Consider the following 18,876-nt stretch of genomic DNA (forward strand, 5'->3'; position numbering starts at 1 on the left):
CAGTGCACCAGGTGCCCCCAGCAACTTACTTGTCCAGGACAAAATAGAGATCCAAGGAGGGCTGGCAGGTTCCCAAACACCCTGAATTCTGGAGCCACGCGCCCCTCCCGCTCCGAACGTGATGGGGTCTGCCCCCCACGCTCAACACCTGCAGCTGCAGGAGTAGCAGCAGCAGCCATAAGGGCGCTGGCCCAGGCGCCCCGGGAGCGCGGCTCCCCATCCGTCTGGTCTCTCTGGAAGCCTGGAGTCAGGCCCAGCAAGTTCCACCAAAGTCTCTTCCAGGCGCTACTTCCGCCTCTGCGCGTGCTCAGCGGCCGCCGGCGCGCACCTCTAGCCTAGACCCGCACGACCTCGCCACGCACCCACGCAGCGCGCCAAGCAAGACAGTGGCTGGCTCTAGGCACCAGCCTCAACTGCCTGCTCGCCCCCTTCCGCCGCTCCGGGGCCCGGTTATTACGATGGCCATGAGGCTGACGCTGACGTGGCCACTTTGTGACCTGCAGCACTGCGGGGCTGTTCACAACAGCAAGGGGGAGTCACAGGATCTGTGCGGGGTGGGAGGGGGCTAAAGGAGGCTCCCCTTTCCCCCAGACCCTCACAGGGGGCCTCTAGGACCCTCAAAATCGCTGCGTTTTTGCTTAATAGCGTGTTACCAGAAGGGTCTGGGTGTTTGCGGATGAGTACCCCGGCACTCCCTCGCCCCCCACCCACTCTCCCCACCCTGGCCTGGGAGCAGAGCCTGGAGGCAGAGGCTGGGCTCAGGCATCTCTATGGTCCTCAGTTACTGCCAATCCTGCGGGGGCCGCAAGTGGAACCCAGAGGGTGCTCGCAGGCTGAGGACGCCTCCCTCTCCTCACCCAGCAGGAGGCGGTCCTCCCCTGACCAGCTCCAGGGGGAAACCGAGGCCCTGCAGGAGGGGCCAGCACCGAGGGCCTGCAGCAGGCAGTGGGGGGAGGCGGGGCCAGCCGCGGGCTCCCAGGGTCTCCCGACTCTCCCTTGAGGCTGCCTCTGGAGGGGTGGGGTGAGGGAAAGCCGGCTGGGGGAGCGGGAAGGGCCCTACGAGTCCCCGTCTGTCCTGAGGGGCCCTTTCTCCTGGAGAGAAATACCCGCCCTGGCTGGCGCAGCCCTTGCCCCCGGGGTCCAGCCGCGACTCTCCTGGCTGGGAGGCGGAGCTGTGGGGACCCGCCTGCTCAGCGCCCCCGGGCCAGGGCCAGGCGCTGACAGGGCAGCGGGGCTACGCCCGCGGTCCAAGCCGGCAGGGAGAAGGGCCGGGGTCCCTCTGAGTCCACTGGCCTGGAGCTGGCTCTGGGCTGGGGGTGCAGTGACGGGGCACGGGCTCTTCTTTCACATCCTCGCGCTCGGCACTGCGACCACCGGCTGCTCCGGCTGCGGGCTGCGGGGAAGGGCCCCGTGTGGGGAGGAGGGTAGCCCCGCGCTCAGCCCTTATCAGACCGGGAGTCGTGGCCCCGGGACCAGCAGACCCCACACCATGGAGTCGGATGCCAGCGGCGCTGGGCCTGGTGGAGGCGGTGGTGGGGCCGCCCCGCGGGGCCGGGTGGTCCTTTGGGGCCTTTCTCCTCCACGCAGCTTCCCGGGGGGACACGGGGTTCGTCCAGGGCTGAAGTGTTTGCTGAGGGAGCTTGAAGCTGCGTGCAGGGGCTCGGGGTGCGAGCTCGTGTTGTTGAAGGGAGGGCCTAGGATCCCAGCTGCTGGGGGGAAGGGGCAGGCAGAGGGTGCCTGGAGCCCCTGGGAGAAGGCGTCACTCCATAATTTTACATTATATATTTAGTTCATAATAGCACAATCATACAGTATTTGTTCTTTTGTATCTGGCTTGCTTCACTCAACATAATGTCCTCCAGGTTCATCCATGTTGTCATGTTTCCACATTTCTTCTTATGGTTGCATACTATTCCATTGGAAGAATACACCACAATTGGTTTACCCATTCATCAGTTGATGGATACCTGGGTTGTTTCCAACTTTTAACAATCGTGAATAATGATGCTATAAACATGGGTGTGCAAAAGTCTGTTTGTTACACTGCTCTCAGTTCTTCTGGGTATATACCCAGTAATGGTATTTCCAGGTCACATGGTAAGCCTATATTCGACATCCTTAGAAACTGCCCAACTGTCCTCCACAGCGGCTGTACCATTCTACATTCTAACCAACAGTGAATAAGTGTTCCTACCTTCAACACTTTTCCATCGTTTACTAGTGGCCAGTCTAATAGGTGTGAAATACTATCTCATAGTTTTGATTTACATTTCCCTAATTGCTAGTGATGTTGAACATTTTTCATGTGTTTCTTCACCATTTGTATTTCTTCTTCGGACAATTGTCTTTTGAATTCTTTTGCCCATTTTTTAATCAGGCAGTTTGACTTTTTATTGTTGAGTTGTATGATCTCTATATATCATGGATATTAAACCCTTTTCAGATATGTGATTGCCAAATATTTACTCCCATTGATTCAGCTGCCTTTTCACCCTTTTGACAAAGTCCTGTAAGGACAAAGTGTTTCATTTTGAGGAGGTCCCATTTATCAATTTTCTCTTTCATTGTTCGCGCTTTTGGTATAAGATTAAGAAAGTATTACCTACCACAAGATCTTAAAGGTGTTTCTCAACATTTTCTTCTAGGAGCTTTATCGTTGTCTCTTTTATATTTAGGTCCTTGATCCATTTTGTTTTATTTATTTTTAGACTTTTTAAATTAAAGTTAATAGATTACAAAGAACATTACATTAAAAAATATTTTAAAAAACATGAGGTTCCCATATACCCCACTCCCCACCCCCCACCCCATCATTTTTGTAAATTATATATTTTTGAAGATATATACATCACACAAAAAAAGTTACATTAAAAAATATAAGAGGTTCCCGTATACCCCCCAACTCCTACTTCCCACTCCTCCCACACCAACAACCTCCTCCATCATTGTGGCACACTCATCACACTTGGTGAACACATTTTGGAGCACTGCCGCACCACATACATAATAGTTTACCTGTAGTTCACACTCTCCCCCCATACATTCAGTAGGTTATGGCAGCATATATAAAGTCCAGCATCTGATCCTGCAATATCATTTAGGACAACTCAAAGTCCCCAAAATGCCCCCACATCACATCCCTTCTTCCTTCTCCCTGCCCTCAGCAACTACTGTGGTCACATTCTCCACCTCAATGCTACAATTTCTTCTATTACTAGTCACAATAGTTTTATAGTAAAATGTCAGTAAGCCCACTCTAATCCATATTTTATTCCTCCATCCTGTGGACCCTGGGATGGTGATGTCCATTCCACCGCTAGATCAAAAGGGGGCTTAGGTTCCATGGATGATGAATGCAATTCCTCTGCTTGCAGTTGTTGGCACTTTTGATTCCCTGGTGTGGTGTTTACCATCTTCACCTCTCTGTTAGCTGGCCTGGGTAAGTCCAAAGAACCAGAGAGTAGAAGTCCCAACTCTACTGAGGTTCAGGGCCCAGCTGGCACATGGGCAGTCCAGACCCCTAAGTATGCATTATCCCTAGCACCAACCACAGGCCCAGTAAAAGTGACAGAAGAGGCATGTATAGGAAGGTCACATCTGAGTCCAGCTCTATCATACTCAAGAGCACAAAGTCCAAAGTAGGGTCCTCTGACATGGCACAGAACTCCAAATCAATCTGCCATGACCATATACCCTGTGGATCTCCATAGCCTTCAGGAGAACCAGCACCTAGGGTTGCTTCTACTTTGGCTCTCTCTGGGGTCCTGCTGAGGTGTACATAAGTGTGACCCCTCTGATGACCTACCAACTCTTTTTTGTAGACTCTTAACCATATAAACTCATTTGTGTTTGCCAATTCCTCCTTTTATTCAAGGTCAAAAAGTCATTTTTAACACTTGATCATACATATGGGCTGAGATATTCTGCTGGTCTGAGTTGACCCTTGTATTCAAGGTCTCTTTCTAGTTGCATCAGCAGTTAGTGATTGGTTGTAATCCCTCGGTGCCAGGGAGGCTCATCCCCAGGAGTCATGTCCCATGCTGGGGGGAAGGTAATGCATTTACATGCTGAGTTTGGCTTAGAGAGTGGCCACATTTACACAGCCATTGAGGCTTTCATAAGGTAACTCTTAGGTACCCTGCAGCTCTAAGCCAGTTCATATTTCAGGCACACAGGCTCATAAGCATAGTCATCAGTATAAAGGTCACATTATTGGACCATCCTTCCTTGTTGGTCTTTGCCATTGCACTTGGGGGATTGTTGATGTTCCATTGGAGAATGTGACAGAGCTCCCCTGGGTAGGAACTCAGCACTCCCTCTGTTGATGTTTGTAACTGTAACTACTATAAAAATATCCAACATGTATCAGAACATTTTTATGTCCCCTATATACATGCCCTGGAGAACTCCCCCTCACTCATGTGCCCCCCATCAATAACATCCCACACCAGTGTTCCTCCGCTGCAATAGTTGAACCTCTCTGTGGTCCAAATCTTCTTCAGCAATGAAACCTAATATATTGCCAAATTCAATTAATAGGAAATTGAAATACAGTGATGGGTTTAAAGCTTAGAAATAGAATACATAATAATTTAGAAATACTAAAGTAAAAATGAATTGGTGTATTAATAAAATGTAAAATATTATAAAACTTTGTTTCAAACATTTTGCCTTTTATCACTGTAATAGGTGTTGCTCTGTATGTACAGTGGCAAGGCACTTTCTTTCATTTCTTCCTCAGTGTCTATATCCTTTCTTTATTTTTCTAATTTTTAGAAAAAGTTTTAGATCACAGTAACTCACATACACTATATATGGAACTCCCATATACCCAACATCAAACCCTTTTCTCCTTTCTCCAGCAATGATCTTTTTACATGTTCATGTTATGTTTGCTGCAGCTGATGTACAGATATTGAAATATAGCTTTCAAACATGGTTCCATTTTGGTTTACATTATGGTTTATATTCTTAGACTGTACAAATTTCTAAATTTTTAACTTCCTTATGTTTTACATTATGCTTTACATTTTAGTTTATAGACTTTTAGACACTTTTGGTGTAAGTTAACATGTCCTATATCCATCATTGCATGATCTTGTGGAGCACTTCCATTGCCCCCCAGTTGCCCTGCTTCCATCTATTTTTTACCTCTCTTCCCCTCCCCTCAGGACCCACAGTGAGGGACCAGATTTACAGATACTGCAACAATGCTGAGGGCTTGGCATAGTAGACTGCCCTAACTAATTGGGAGCCACCAATTCTCTCAAGAGACACAATTCCCTCTATTTGGGAACATCAGGTCTCCCCAGGATGTGGGTACACTTTTACACTCATTGTATGGGTCTCCACCCAATGATAAAACACACTATGACAAAATGAGACTCACACACTCCCTAGAAGCTTGCCCCTGTACCAGATGCCCCCCCTTAAGCACCTTAAACACGTAATCCTTATTATATTTTCTGAAGAGTTTCTCAACATTATAGCTTCAAACATTTACCTGATATTCTCCCATATTAAACTGTTCCCCCCAACCCTACCCCAATTCCTTGGGCCATCTGACCCATCCTCCCAACCCTAGTCCACCTCAAGCCCACAAAGCCCCACCCAAATGTATCCCTATACCCCTATCTTATCCCTTCCCTCTATAAATACTTGCCTCCAGCTTCTCATAGACTTCACCCATGTAGGCATCAGCTCGCAAACTTCCCCTCCCCCGCAAATTCCTTTAAGCCTATCTTCCAGTCTCTAGCTCTCTGAAACAGCCTGGTCTGCTTGTTTCATATCAGAGAGTTCATGTAGTATTTGTCCTTCAATGTCCGGCTTGCTTCACTGAACGCAAAGTCCTCAAGATTCATCCATTTTATCACATGTTCTTGTACTGTATTCCTCCTTATGACTAATATCTCATTGTATGTATATTCCACATTTTACTTATCCATTCATCTGTTGATGGGCATTTTGGTTGATTCCAACTTTCAGCAATAGTGAATAATGCTGCTTTGAACACTGGTGTGCATATATCCTTTTGTGTCCTTATTTTCAGTTCTTCTGGGTATATGCCTACCAGTGGAACTGCTGGGTCATATGGCAAATCTATAGCTAACTTTTTGAGAAACTGCCAAACTCCTCCAAAATGGCTGGATCCTTCTCCATTTCCACCAGCAGTGGTTGAGTGTTCCCATTCCTCCACATTCTCTCCAGCACTTGTAGTCTTTTGTTTTTTGATAGCTGCCAGTCTTATGGGAGTAAGATGGTATCACATTGTAGTTTTGATTTGCATTTTCCTAATAACTAGTGATTTTGAGCATTTTTTCATGTGCTTTTTAGGCATTTGTGTTTCTTCTTTGGAGAAGCATCTGTTCAAATCTTTTTCCCATTTTTTAAACGGGTTGTCTTTTTATTTTCAAGATATAGGAGTTCTTTATACATGCAGGATATAAGTCTCCTATCAAATATATGGTTACCAAATATTTTCTACCATTATGTAGGCTCTCTATTCACTTTCTTGACAAATATCTTTGAGGTGCAAAAGGCTTTAATTTTGAGCAAGTCCCATTTATCTATTTGTTCTTTTGCTGCTCATGCTTTGGGTGTGAAGTTCATGAAGCCATTTCCTATTACAAGGTCCTGTAGATGCTTCCCGACATTGTTTTCCAAGGTATTAATAGTCTTGGCTCTTACATTTATGTCTTTGATCCATCTTGAGTTGATTTTTGTATAAGGTGTGAGATGGTAATCCTCTTCCCTTCTTATGCATATGGATACCCAATTCTCCAGGCACCATTTGTTGAAGAGGCCATTCTCTCCCAGTTGAGTGGGCTTGGTGGCCTTGTTAAATATCAGATGACTGTATATATGAGGATCTTTATCAGAACTCTCAGCTCAGTTCTATTGGTCAGTATGTCTATCTTTGTGCCAATACCATGCTGTTTTCACTAATGTAGCTTTGTAGTATGTTTTGAAGTCAGGTAGTGTGATTCCTCCCATTTCATTTTCCCTTTTCAGTATGTCTTTGACTAGTCAGGGTCTCTTTCCTTTCCAAATAAATTTCATAGTTAGTTTTTCTAGTTCATTAAAAAAATGCTGTGTTGATTTTTATTGGGATTGCATTGAATGTGTAGATCAGTTTTGGTAGGATAGATATCTTAATAATATTTAGTCTTCCTACCCATGAACAGGGAATAATCTTCCATTTATGTAGGTCTTCTTTGATTTCCTTGAACAGTGTTGTGTAGTTTTCTGTGTACAAGTCTTTTACATCTTTAGTTAAATTTATTCCTAGGTATTTGATTTTTTTATTTACTATTGTAATGGCATTTGTTTCTTGATTTCCTCCTCAGATTGCTCATATCAGTGTACAGAAATGCTCCTGATTTTTGCACATTGATGTTATACCCTGCGACTTTTCTGAAGGCATTTATAAGTTTTAGAAGCTTTGTTATAGTCTTCTCAAGGCTTTCTATGTATAGGATCATGTCATCTGCAAATAATGAAATTTTGACTTCTTCCTTTCCAATCTGGATGCCTTTTATGTCTTGTTCTTGCCTCAGTGTTTGAGCAAGTACTTCTAACACAATGTTAAATAGAAGGGGTGATAGTGGGCATCCTTGTCTTGTTCCTGATCTTAGAGGGAAAGATTTTAGGGTTTCACCATTGTAAATGATAGTAACTGTGGGTTTTTTATATATACTCTTTATCATGTTCAGAAAATTTCCTTCTATTCCTATCTTTTGCAGTGTTTTTATCAAGAAAGTGTGCTGTGTTTTGTCAAATGCTTTTACTGCATTTTTAGATAATGATCATGTGATTTTTTCCTTTAATCTGTTTATGTGGTGTATTACATTAATTGATTTTCTTTTGAATTATCCTTGCATACCAGGAATGAAACCTGCTTTTTCGTGGTATATAATTCATTTAATGTGTTTTTTAATATGATTAGCAAGTATTTTATTGAGGATTTTTGCATCTAGATTCATTAGAGACATTGGTCTGTAATGTTCCTTTCTTGTGGTGTCTTTGTTCAGCTTTGGTATTAGGGTAATGTTGGCATCATAAAATGAGATAGGCAATGTTCCTTCTATTTCAATGTTTTGGAAGAGTTTAAGCAAGATTGGTGCTAGTCCTATCCGGAATGTGTGGTTGAATTCACCTGTGAAGCCATCTGGCCCAGGGCTCTTCTTAGTTGGGAAGTTTTAATGACTGATTCTCTTTACTTGTGATTGGTTTGTTGAGGTCATGATTTCTTCTTTCATCAATGTAGGCTGCGTATGTGTTTCTAGGAATGTGTCCATTTCCTCTAAATTGTCTGTCTTGTTGGAATATAGTTTTTCAAAATACCCTCTTATGATAGTCTTTATTTCAGTGAGGTCAGTGGTGATATCCCCTTTCTCATTTCATATTTTGTGTATTTGCATCTTCTCTCTTTTTTCCTCTGTTAGTTTAGCTAAGGGTTTGTCAATTTTATTGATCTTCTCAAAGAAGCAGTTATTTGTTTTGTTTATTTTTTGAGTGCTTTCTTATTTTCTATTTCATTTAGTTCTGCTCTGATATTTGTTATTTCTTTCTTCTTTATTTGTGGTTAATTTGCCTTTTTTTTTTTTTTACTAATTCCTCCAACTGTGCAGTTATTTCTTAATTTTAGCTCTTTCTGTTTTTTTGATGTATGAATTTATACCTATGAATTTCCCTCTCAGTACAGCTTTTGCTGCATCCCATAAGTTTTGATATGTTGTGCCTTGATTCATTTTGAGTTAATTTTTGTATAAGGTGTGAGATAAGGGTCCTCTTTCTTTCTTTTAGATAGAGATATCCAGTTCTCCCAGCACCATTTGTTTAGACCATTCTAGCCCAGTTGGGAAAGCAGTCTTTTCAAGAATCACTTGACTGTAGATGTGTAAGGGTCTATTTCTGAGTTCTTGATTTAGTTCCTATGGTCAATCTGTCCACATTTATGCCAGCACCATGATATTTTTACCACTGTCACTAAGTAATATGCTTTAAAGTCAGGAAGTGAGAGTCCTCCAACTTTGTTCTTTTTTAAATTCATTTTTTGTTATTCAGGGCCACTCACCCATCCAAATAAATTTGGTAATTGGTTTTTACATTTCTCAAAAAAAGGCTGTTGGGATTTTTATTGGAATTACATTGTATCTGTAAATCACTTTGGGTAGAGTTGACATCTTAATGATGTTTAGTCTTCTAGGCCATGAACATGAGAATGTCCTTCCATTTATTTAAGTCTTCTTTGGTTTCTTTTAGCAATGCTTTGTAGTTTCCTGAATGCAGGTCCTTGATGTCCTTGAGCAGCAGTTTGATATTATTTATGAATTCCAAAACAAGATATGGATTATATTTGTAAACTGATCTGTTCCTCTGGATGTGATACCCTTTAATTGTTTTAGATTCAGTTGGGATGTCTTTGATTAAATTATGTTAAGATTAGGACTTTGATTCAACCATGTCAGTAGTGCTTGACTCAGGGTTGAGTTCCAGCCCTCTTGGTAGGCTGTATAAACCAATGCTCACTCAAGAAGACTCACAGAAGAACAGAGAGCTTTGTCAGTTGTGATCCTTGAGCACTGGGGAGAGATGAGCCATTTGCCTGATACTTTATAGCTGACTTTGTGAAAAGACCAGAGCAGCTGAGAAGCCCTGAGAGATGAGTCCTATGCCAGTCAACATCTGAGATTAGAAGAAGCTGGGCCCACAGAGTGATAAGAGGAAAAGGTAAGGAGAAACTAGGTGGAGACTGCCTGCCATCTCTCTTCAACATGTGGCAACCGAGTTGGGCGAGAAAGTACCTCTTACGGTACCTTGAGTTGGACACTTCAGGGCCTTGTAATTGTAAGTTTTTACCCTAAATAAATGCCTTTTATAAAAGTCAACAGATTATGGGTACTTTGCCTTAACACCTCTTTGGCTGACTAACACACCTTGGTTAAGTTTACTCCTGATACTGAATTGTTTCAGTTGCTATTATAAAATGGAATTTTTCTGATTTCCTACTTAGATTGCACATCAGTAGTGTTTAGAAATGCTACACGGGAAGCAGACTTGGCCCAGTGGATAGGGCATCCATCTACCACATGGGCAGTCCACGGTTCAGACTCTGGGTCTCCTTGACCCATGTGGAGCTGGCCCATGTGCAGTGCTGATGCCCGCAAGGAGTGCCACGCCACAAAGGGGTGTCCCCCGCATAGGGGAGCCCCACGTGCAAGGAGTGCACCCTGTAAAGAGAGCCACCCAGTGTGAAAGAAATTTCAGCCTGCCCAGGAATGGGACCACACACATGGAGAGCTGACTCAGCAAGATGACATAACAAAAAGAGACACAGGTTCCCATGCCACTGACAACAACAGAAGTGGACAAAAGAACATGCAGCAAATGGACACAGAGAACAGACACCTGGGGCGGGGAAGGAGAGAGAAATAATAAATAAAATAAACCTTAAAAAAAAATACTACTGATTTTTGTGTGTTAATCTTGTATCCTGCCACATTGCTGAATTCATCTATTCTAGTAGCTTTGTTGTAGATTTATTTCAGGAGATTCTAGAGATAGGATCATATTGTCAGTGAATAGTGCAAGTTTCATTTCTTCCTTTCCCATTTGGGTGTCTTTCTTTTTCATTATCTAGCCTAATTGGTCTAGATAGAACTTCTAGCACAATATTGAATAACAATAGTGACACTAGGCATCCTTGTCTTGTTCCTGATATCAGTGGAAAAATTTTCAGTCTTTCACCACTGAGTACAATGCTAACTGTAGGTTTTTTGTAAATGCATTTTACCATATTGAAAAAGTGTCCTTCTATTCCTATCTTTTGGAGTATTTTTATGAAGAAAAGGTGCTGTATTTTGTCAAATGCTTTCTTTGCATCAATCGAGATCATGTGATTTTTCTTCTTCAATTTATCAAAGTGGTTTATTATACTATTTGATTTTCTTGTGTTGAACCACCCTTGCATACCTGATGTAAAACTCACTTGACCACAGTGTACAATTCTTTTAATGTGTTTTTTATTAGGTTTGCAATACTTGGTTGAGGATTTTTGTAACCATATTCATTAAAGATATTGGTCTATAATTTTCTTGTTTTGTAGAATTTTTACCTGGTTTTGGTACTAGGATGATGTTGGCTTCTAGTTCCTTCTTTGACTCACTGATTATTTGAGTTGTTGTTTATATATTTATGTTTATATATTTATTGGTTTCCAGCTTCATTCTATTATCATCAGAGAAAGTGTTTTGTATAATTTCAATCTTTTTAAATTTATTGTCTTGTATTATGACCCAACATATGGTGTATCTTGGAGAAAGAGCCATTAGCACTTGAATGAATGTGTATTCTGCTATTTGAGAGTACAATGCCCTATGGCTGTCTATTCTGTCTTGTTCCTTTATCATATTATTCAGGTTCTCTGTTTCTTTATTTATCCTCTGTCCAGATGTTCTATCCAGTACTGAGAGTGGTGTATTAAATCTCCAACTATGATGGTAGAAACATCTATTTCTTCCTTCAGTTTTGCCAGTGTGTATCTTGGGGTACTCAGGTTAGGTGCATAAATATTTACTACAGTTATTTCTTCTTGGTGAATTGTTCCTTTTATCAATATATAATGACCTTCGTATCCCTTATAACAGTTTTGCCTTTAAAATCTATTTTGTCCAATATCAGTGTCATGACTCCAGCTCCCTTTTGGTTGCTATTTGCATGGAATATCTTTTTCCAGCCTTCCATTTTAACCTGATTGTGTCCTTACATCTGAGGTGAGTCTCTTGTAGACAATAAATAGATGGCTTATATATTTTTTGTGCATTCTGTCAGTCTGTCTTGTGACTAAGGAGTTCAAGCCATTAATATTCAATGTTATTACCATAAAGACATTACTTATTTCATCCATTTTTCCTTTGATTTTCTATTGTCATAGCTTAATATTGTCTGTCTTTTGATCCTTTAATTTACCCTTCCTGATCATCTTCATTTCTATACTCTTCTCCAAATCTCCCACCCTTGTTTTTTTCCTTTCAGGCTGCAGCTCTCCCTTTAGTATTTCTTGTAATTCTCATCTTTTGGTAACATATCCTATCAGTTTTTGTTTGTCTGTGAAGACTTTGAACTAACCCTCATTTCTGAAGGACAGTTTTGCCAGATATAGAATTCTTGGCTGGTAGTTTTTCTCTTTTAGTACATTAGGTACATCATACCTCTTTCTTCTCACATCCATGGTTTCTGATGAGAGGTTAGCAATTAATCTTATCGTGTTTCCCTTGTATGTGATGCTTAGGTTTTCTCTTGCTGCTTTCAGAAACCTCTATGTCTGATATTTGTCATTCTGAATAGTAGGCATCTCAGGATAAGTCTATTAGGATTTACTCTGTTTGAGGTGCACTGTCCTTCTTGGATATTGATGACTTTCTTAAGGATTGAGAAGTTTTGGTGATTATTTCCTTAAATACTCTTTCTGCCCCTTTTCCATTCTCTTCTTCTTCTGGGATGCAGATATTGCATATGTTTGTGTGTTTCCCATTGTCATTCAATTCCATGAGATCCTGTTCCATTTTTTCCATTCTCTTTCTATCCTTCTGTCTTTTCCAGTTCAGATGTTCTGTCCTTGAAATCACTAATCCTTTCTTCAAGCAAGTAAAATCCACTCTTATGTGCCTCTAATGTATTTTTTAATAAACTGTGGAATTTATTAAATTATAAATTTCATAATCAAAAGAATAATGCAGATTGAGAGAAACCTCAGAACTACAAGGACTAGACAGCAAAGTCTATGAGAATGCCATGAAGTGTATTACTGACAAAATCCCAAAGCATAAGATATTAGCAGTTTACTTTACATTTACATTTCAGTAACTTTTCTATAAAATGGTTTTTAGTCATCTATTTTAAAATCCCAAATTCACATCTATTCTCACATTAAATTAAGCTTCCTGCTCATACTCTTACCAAATATCTCAAAGATACCAAATTTTATTAATGATTTTATGGCAATCCAAGCAAAAAAATAACACACAATGCAAGAGTCAGATGAGTCTGTTACTGCACAGATAATAACACACACTGGTCAAAAGAACTGAAGAAAAAATATTTTATTCTTATAAAATAAGCAGACCTCAAGAAAACTGGGTTATTACCAAACAGCTCTCAACTATTAACACCCAAATTCCTTACATTAAATAAATTTTTCAAAAGAGACATGTTAGACATTTTACTTATAGGTCTATCTTGTTCATACCCCTTCCCACCCCCACTCCCAAAATATACTATTGGGTTGAGTATAATGTTACATGGGCAGAAATTTGCAGGTAACCATTTCAGCTTAGAGCATGGGGCTGAAAGCTATTTTTATTTAAACTTCAGTTACTGTACACTGTCCATCAGGCCTTCTAGATCTGACTCTGACACTCACTGTTGCACCCCCTGCTACTGAGCAATCAGTTCCTGAATGATCTGATTGACCATTACTATCTGATTTATATTAGAATCCAAAAGTTTCTGTTGGTTCAAGGCGTGCTATGCATCAAGTGCAGATGCATGCTCACTATCACTAATGGCATCTGATTCGGTTTCTTCAGTAGGGATGTTTGGAGCTGGTCCCCTGCTTGAAGATGTTGATCCTTGATCTTCTTCTCCTTCTCCCCTATGGCTCCTTTCAGTGATGCTATCTCCTCCCAGTTGCAAATGATCAAAAGAGTTGTCCAGAGAAGTGCTTGCATCAGAGAATGGTGCTGCAGGGTTTGTTAACTGACCATCTACTGAAGTTAGGAGCAGTAGCTGGTCAGTTAAGGAACCCTGCAGCACTACCTTTTGATGCAAGCACTTCTCTGGACAACTGAGGCTAAACTGAAGCTCCCCTCAGTGCTAATATACTGTCCTTTCTATGAGCAGAGCTCTCTCTTGCTAAGTTTGCAGTGGGAAAGTCACAGTCCAGCCCATGTCCAGCTACACCCTTTGGCATCTATGATATCCTATTTAATCTTCCTGCAAAGCCCATGTTCGTTTCTCCTACACTGAACCAAATTTTCAAGATCAGCAACATAGAGAAACCCAGAAATCAACATTTCAGTGCTCTTTTTATCTTTGGAAAAAGCATGTGCCCCCTTCATAATACCATGCATTTTCACCAATTTCTGTACTTGCAGCCTTGCCTTCTTGTAACAACAAGGTTGGTTTGTAAAGGAAATCCTCAGGAATTTATTTTCAGCACAGATAGAAAACATGTTTGCAAGGCAGACTGACTGGGTGAACACGTTTGCAGACAAAGGGCACATTCAGGGACAGCTAGAGAAAGTGCGGTATTAGAACAGGACTCGGCTTTCCTGTTCATTGGAAGCATGTTTACTGAGTGGCCAATTTCACCACAACCAGCCATCATTTCTATTATAGTTCCCACAGATTCCTGCCGCAATAATACAACATCTTCACCGGCAGTAAGTCAGTTTGCAGTACTTTCCCTTCCACTGCTTGTTGATTCTTTCTCCCGCCATGGCCGCAGCCACTTCGCAGGTTTTTCTCTTCAGCCTTGGAACCCACAGCTGCCAGAGACATGCGCAATCATCATGTGACTGACCATCGGACCAGGGGTGCTAATGCTCACTGGTGCAGAGGCTCACCCTAATGCACTTTTAACTCATCCATCGTGTCTTTCATTCCCTTAAGGTCTGTTACTTTCCTTTGCAGGCTTTCAAATTGTTCTTTGTGCTCTCCCAGGGTCTTTTTAGTACCATTTATCTCTTTAGTCATATTTTCTCTCAAATATTTGAACTGATTTAGGAGACTTTATGATTTTCACTGATTATCTTAAACCCTGTATGTCTTCAGGATACTTGGTATGTTCCTTTGGCTGGGCCATCTCTTCCTGTTTCATAGTATGACTTGTAAATCTTCTCTGATGTCTAGGCTTCTGAATATGTTGGTGAATTTGCTCTGATGACCAATTTCTCCCTCTTGCCTATTGTTTTTTTTCCCTCAGCTCTTCTTTGATATTTCATTCAACTTATTCTAAGTCTTTAAAATTGCCCAGCTTAAGTTATCAAAATAGGGCCATGGACTCACTAACGGGGCACAGACTTTCTCTCAGGGCACAGAGAGAAACAAAAGTAGTTTTTGTCCATACAGTTTCCAGACCGGCCAGCAGATGGCACTCATTGGTGTTTGTCTTGGCTTTCCTGTGTTTTGGTCTGGCCACAGCTGAGATTCAACGTGGGCTTTACTGGCCGAATTCCTGAAGAAAAGCCCCCTGGCTCCCCATCCCTTTTCGCTTGAAACAGCTGACAGGGAGGAAGATGTCTGTTCCCTCTCAGTCACTGCAGTGAGCCAGGGTTTCGCCCCAGCTTAATATACTGGAGTGGGGAAAGGGGGCCCTTCCCAGCTGCTGCGGGGGTTTGGTAACTCATGTTTGCTGTTTCAGCTTCTTCATCTCTTTGTCCCTCACCCTGTTAGGAGTTGCACAGCACTGTCCTGGTCTGATGATCTCCAAAGCAGGTCCCCCAGAGAGCTGGTGGCCCTTTCCCCATTGATTTTGTGAGAAACTTGAGCCCTGCCTTCCTAGTCCAATGCCATCTTCGCACAATCCTCTCAAAGCATTGGGGGATTTTCCCTCCTGAGTGGTATTTAAAATAATGGAATGTCTTAAATAAATGGTATTTGCCAATTGTTGAAATCTGACATATTTCCCTGTGAGGGGTCTCTTTGTTCATATCCAATGTCATTCTTAATGTCATCCTTTAATAGTTTGGCCTACATATTGGACGTCTCATTCATTGCATCTTAACCAGCATTTCTCTAATTTCTGGTGGGAGAGGTCATCTGTTCACCTGATTTGAGGCCTTTGTGTTTCCTTCTCTGTGACATGCCTGTTCATATCTGTGTCCATTCTTTGATTTGGGTGTTTCTTCTATATATTGATTCCTTAGAATTAGCATTTATTATGGATACATGTCCTTTAGCTATCATTGCAACTACCTTCCATTTTGTGGCTTGTTTTTTCTCTTTATTTGTTGTGACTTTTAATAAGCAGGACTTCTTTAATTTAACACACCTGAATATGACCATTTTTATAAACTTTAATATTTCAGCTGTTTTGTAGTATATCTTGTTTAAGAAATTCTCCCCTATTAAAGGTGACAAGGATACTCTCCTACCTTTTAAAGGTTTGGAGACTTGCCTCTTACACTGAAGCCTTAGATTCATGTGGGGTAACTTTATAAGTGTGAGCTGCGCTCTCATCTGTTCCACCTTTTCCCATGGAGGTAGTGAGTGGCAGCCCCCGTGGTGGAGCTTCCTCCTGTCCTCAGTGAGCTGCCACCGCCCCAGGAGTTTCCAGCTCCAAGCTCCTGGCTCCAGTCCGTGTTCCAGATCCACTGGTTTAGGTTGACAGGCTCAGCCCCAGGAGGTCTGTTATCCATGTGGAAAGTGGTCGAGGGTCTTGCTGCCCCCCTGCCCCTCCCCTCTTAGGGGAGATTTCAAGCCATGTCCCCCTGGAGTCCGTGACTCCCTTTGACCAGTGACACGCTCTTAAGTACCAGGCGCTGTAATGTGTGGCCAGGAGCTTTCAGGGCCAGCGATGGACTGGTGCCCCCACCGCCTGGTGCCTGAGGGAGGCTGAGGCCGAGAGCCCCCGGGGACCCGGGATGGGTACATGGGGTGAGAAGGGAGGAGCATGTGTGCTTTGAAGCTGATCGGCTTTGGGATGGCTGGTTACCAGACAATGTAACCCAGCCAATTCTGACACGTCACGGACTTCTGTAGCCAGCTCTGATATTTCTGTGATTTCATACATTTTTGGAATCAGCTTGTCAAGGCTCCCCACCCTCCAGGCCTCTCAATGGTGGATTATAATGGCATTAATTATAGAGGTTCATCTGGGGGGAAAGGGGTCCTTGCAGAACAGTCCTTCTCTGCGGGCACCTGGCGTATCTCCACATCCTTAGGTCTTCATCGGCGCCTTTCACAGCATCTTCCCCAAATACCCTATATTTTTGCTGCTTTTGTTATGGTAGTATTAAATGATGTTTGCCTACTCTTTATTGCTGTTGTGACATAATTTGTTTTATTTATTATATCTGGCCACCTTGCATACTCATAATTCTAAAAATTAACTGCTGAATCTCAGGTTTCTATGTAAGTTGAAAGGAAAGATGAACAACCGTGCTCTCCATCCTCAGTGAATTTTTTAATAGAAGCTGTAATAGTGGCAGGCTTGATTTTAGGTGGCGTGCTTCTCCATGTTACTGTCAACAACTATGAAGAAGGCTATTGGCAGAAATCCTTTACCAGGGTAAGGGGGTTCCCAAACCTTCTACATTTGCTACAAATGATGAATGAGTGTCGAATTTTATCTAAACTATTTTATTCACATTTTGTGACCATATTTTTTCTCCAGTAGTCTATTAATATGGTTAATTATATTAATCCATTTTTTAATGTAAACCTAATTTAAATTTTTTGGAAATAAATCCACGTTGATTGCGATGATAATTTTTTTTAATTATGAAGGACTGAGCTTTACTGATAGTTTAGAATTTTTATGATCTAGGATCATGCATGAAGGATGCTGGCCTGTAATCCCCTATTTTTGTGCCATCCTTAACTGACCTTGATATTATGGTAGCCTCATTTGGTGCACCCGGGAGTGTAATTTCTCCTTGGAAAGATTTTGTATGTGATCAATATAATGTGTTTCTTGAATATTTGGTGTACCATCTGAGCCTAGTGTTTTCTCTGTGAGAATACTGTAAACTACGGATGCAGTTTATTTAGTAGCTCCAGGCTTATTTAGTATTTCCATTTGTTTTAAAGTCAACTCAGTTTATATACTTTGGAATTTATTCATTTACTCACATTTGATCATTTATTGATATAAAGTGGTTCAGAATGTTTGACTTTTTAAAATATTTCTGCTCTATTTATAGTTAAACCTTATTAATTACTATTACTGCTTAAATTTGCCTTCTCTTAATATATGTATTCTCAACAAGGATAATATCAACCAAAGGTGGTGTATTAGTCAGCTAAAGCAGTGCTGATGCAAAATACCAGAAACTGGTTGGTTTTTATACAGGGTGTTTATTTGGGGTAGGAGCTTATAGATACCAGGCCATAAGCATAAGTTACTTCCCTCACCAAAGTCTATTTTCATGTATTGGAGCAAGATGGCTGCCATCATCTGCAAGGGTTCAGGCTTCCTGGGTTCCTCTCTTCCAGGGTCTTGCTTCTGTTTCCTCTGTGAGCTTACTTCCCAGGGCTCCAGCTTAAGGCTTCAGCATCAAACTCCAACATCCAAAACCCTCGACTCTGTCCTTTGCCATGCCTTTTAACTGTGAGTCCCCACCAAGGGGTGTGGACTCAACACCCTAATGATGTGGTCCAATCAAAGCTCTAATCATAACTTAATCACACCCAGGTACAGACTAGATTACAAACATAAATCAATATCTATTTTTGGAATTCATAACCATATCAAACTGCTACAGGTGGCAAACATTGGTTTTTGCAGGGAGAGGAATCTTATTCTTTCTATGGATAAAGCACAGATGCACAAAAAGCACATAAGAGATAAAGAGCATATCTGTGGTATTAAAACCCCATGGGAGAATTTACAGGGAAAAATTTGAAAAATGGTTCTTATGAGGGCACTATAATGAAAATAGAAAGGTTAATGAACACAGTTTGCTTTATCTTGAATTTCATCAGAATATTTGCTGTGTTAGGTTACTTTTCAAATAAATTTTGGCTCTTTTGTTAATCTCTATTGTGTTTTTGTATTTATTTATTTGTTCCTTCTTTAATATCACCCTCTTTACTCTTTTGAATTCTTTGTTACATAATTATTTACATGTGTGATTTTAAATTTTCTATTCA

At 41.5% G+C, this 18,876-nt stretch overlaps 1 pseudogene; it reads right to left on the reverse strand.

Annotated features, from left to right (window-relative positions):
- Positions 1–13,363: 13,363 nt before the first annotated feature.
- LOC131278983 (E3 ubiquitin-protein ligase RNF146-like) lies at positions 13,364–14,389 on the reverse strand (annotated as a pseudogene).
- Positions 14,390–18,876: the final 4,487 nt, after the last annotated feature.

The sequence above is a fragment of the Dasypus novemcinctus genome, chromosome 6, assembly GCF_030445035.2.
Source record: "Dasypus novemcinctus isolate mDasNov1 chromosome 6, mDasNov1.1.hap2, whole genome shotgun sequence".
Taxonomy (NCBI): domain Eukaryota; kingdom Metazoa; phylum Chordata; class Mammalia; order Cingulata; family Dasypodidae; genus Dasypus; species Dasypus novemcinctus.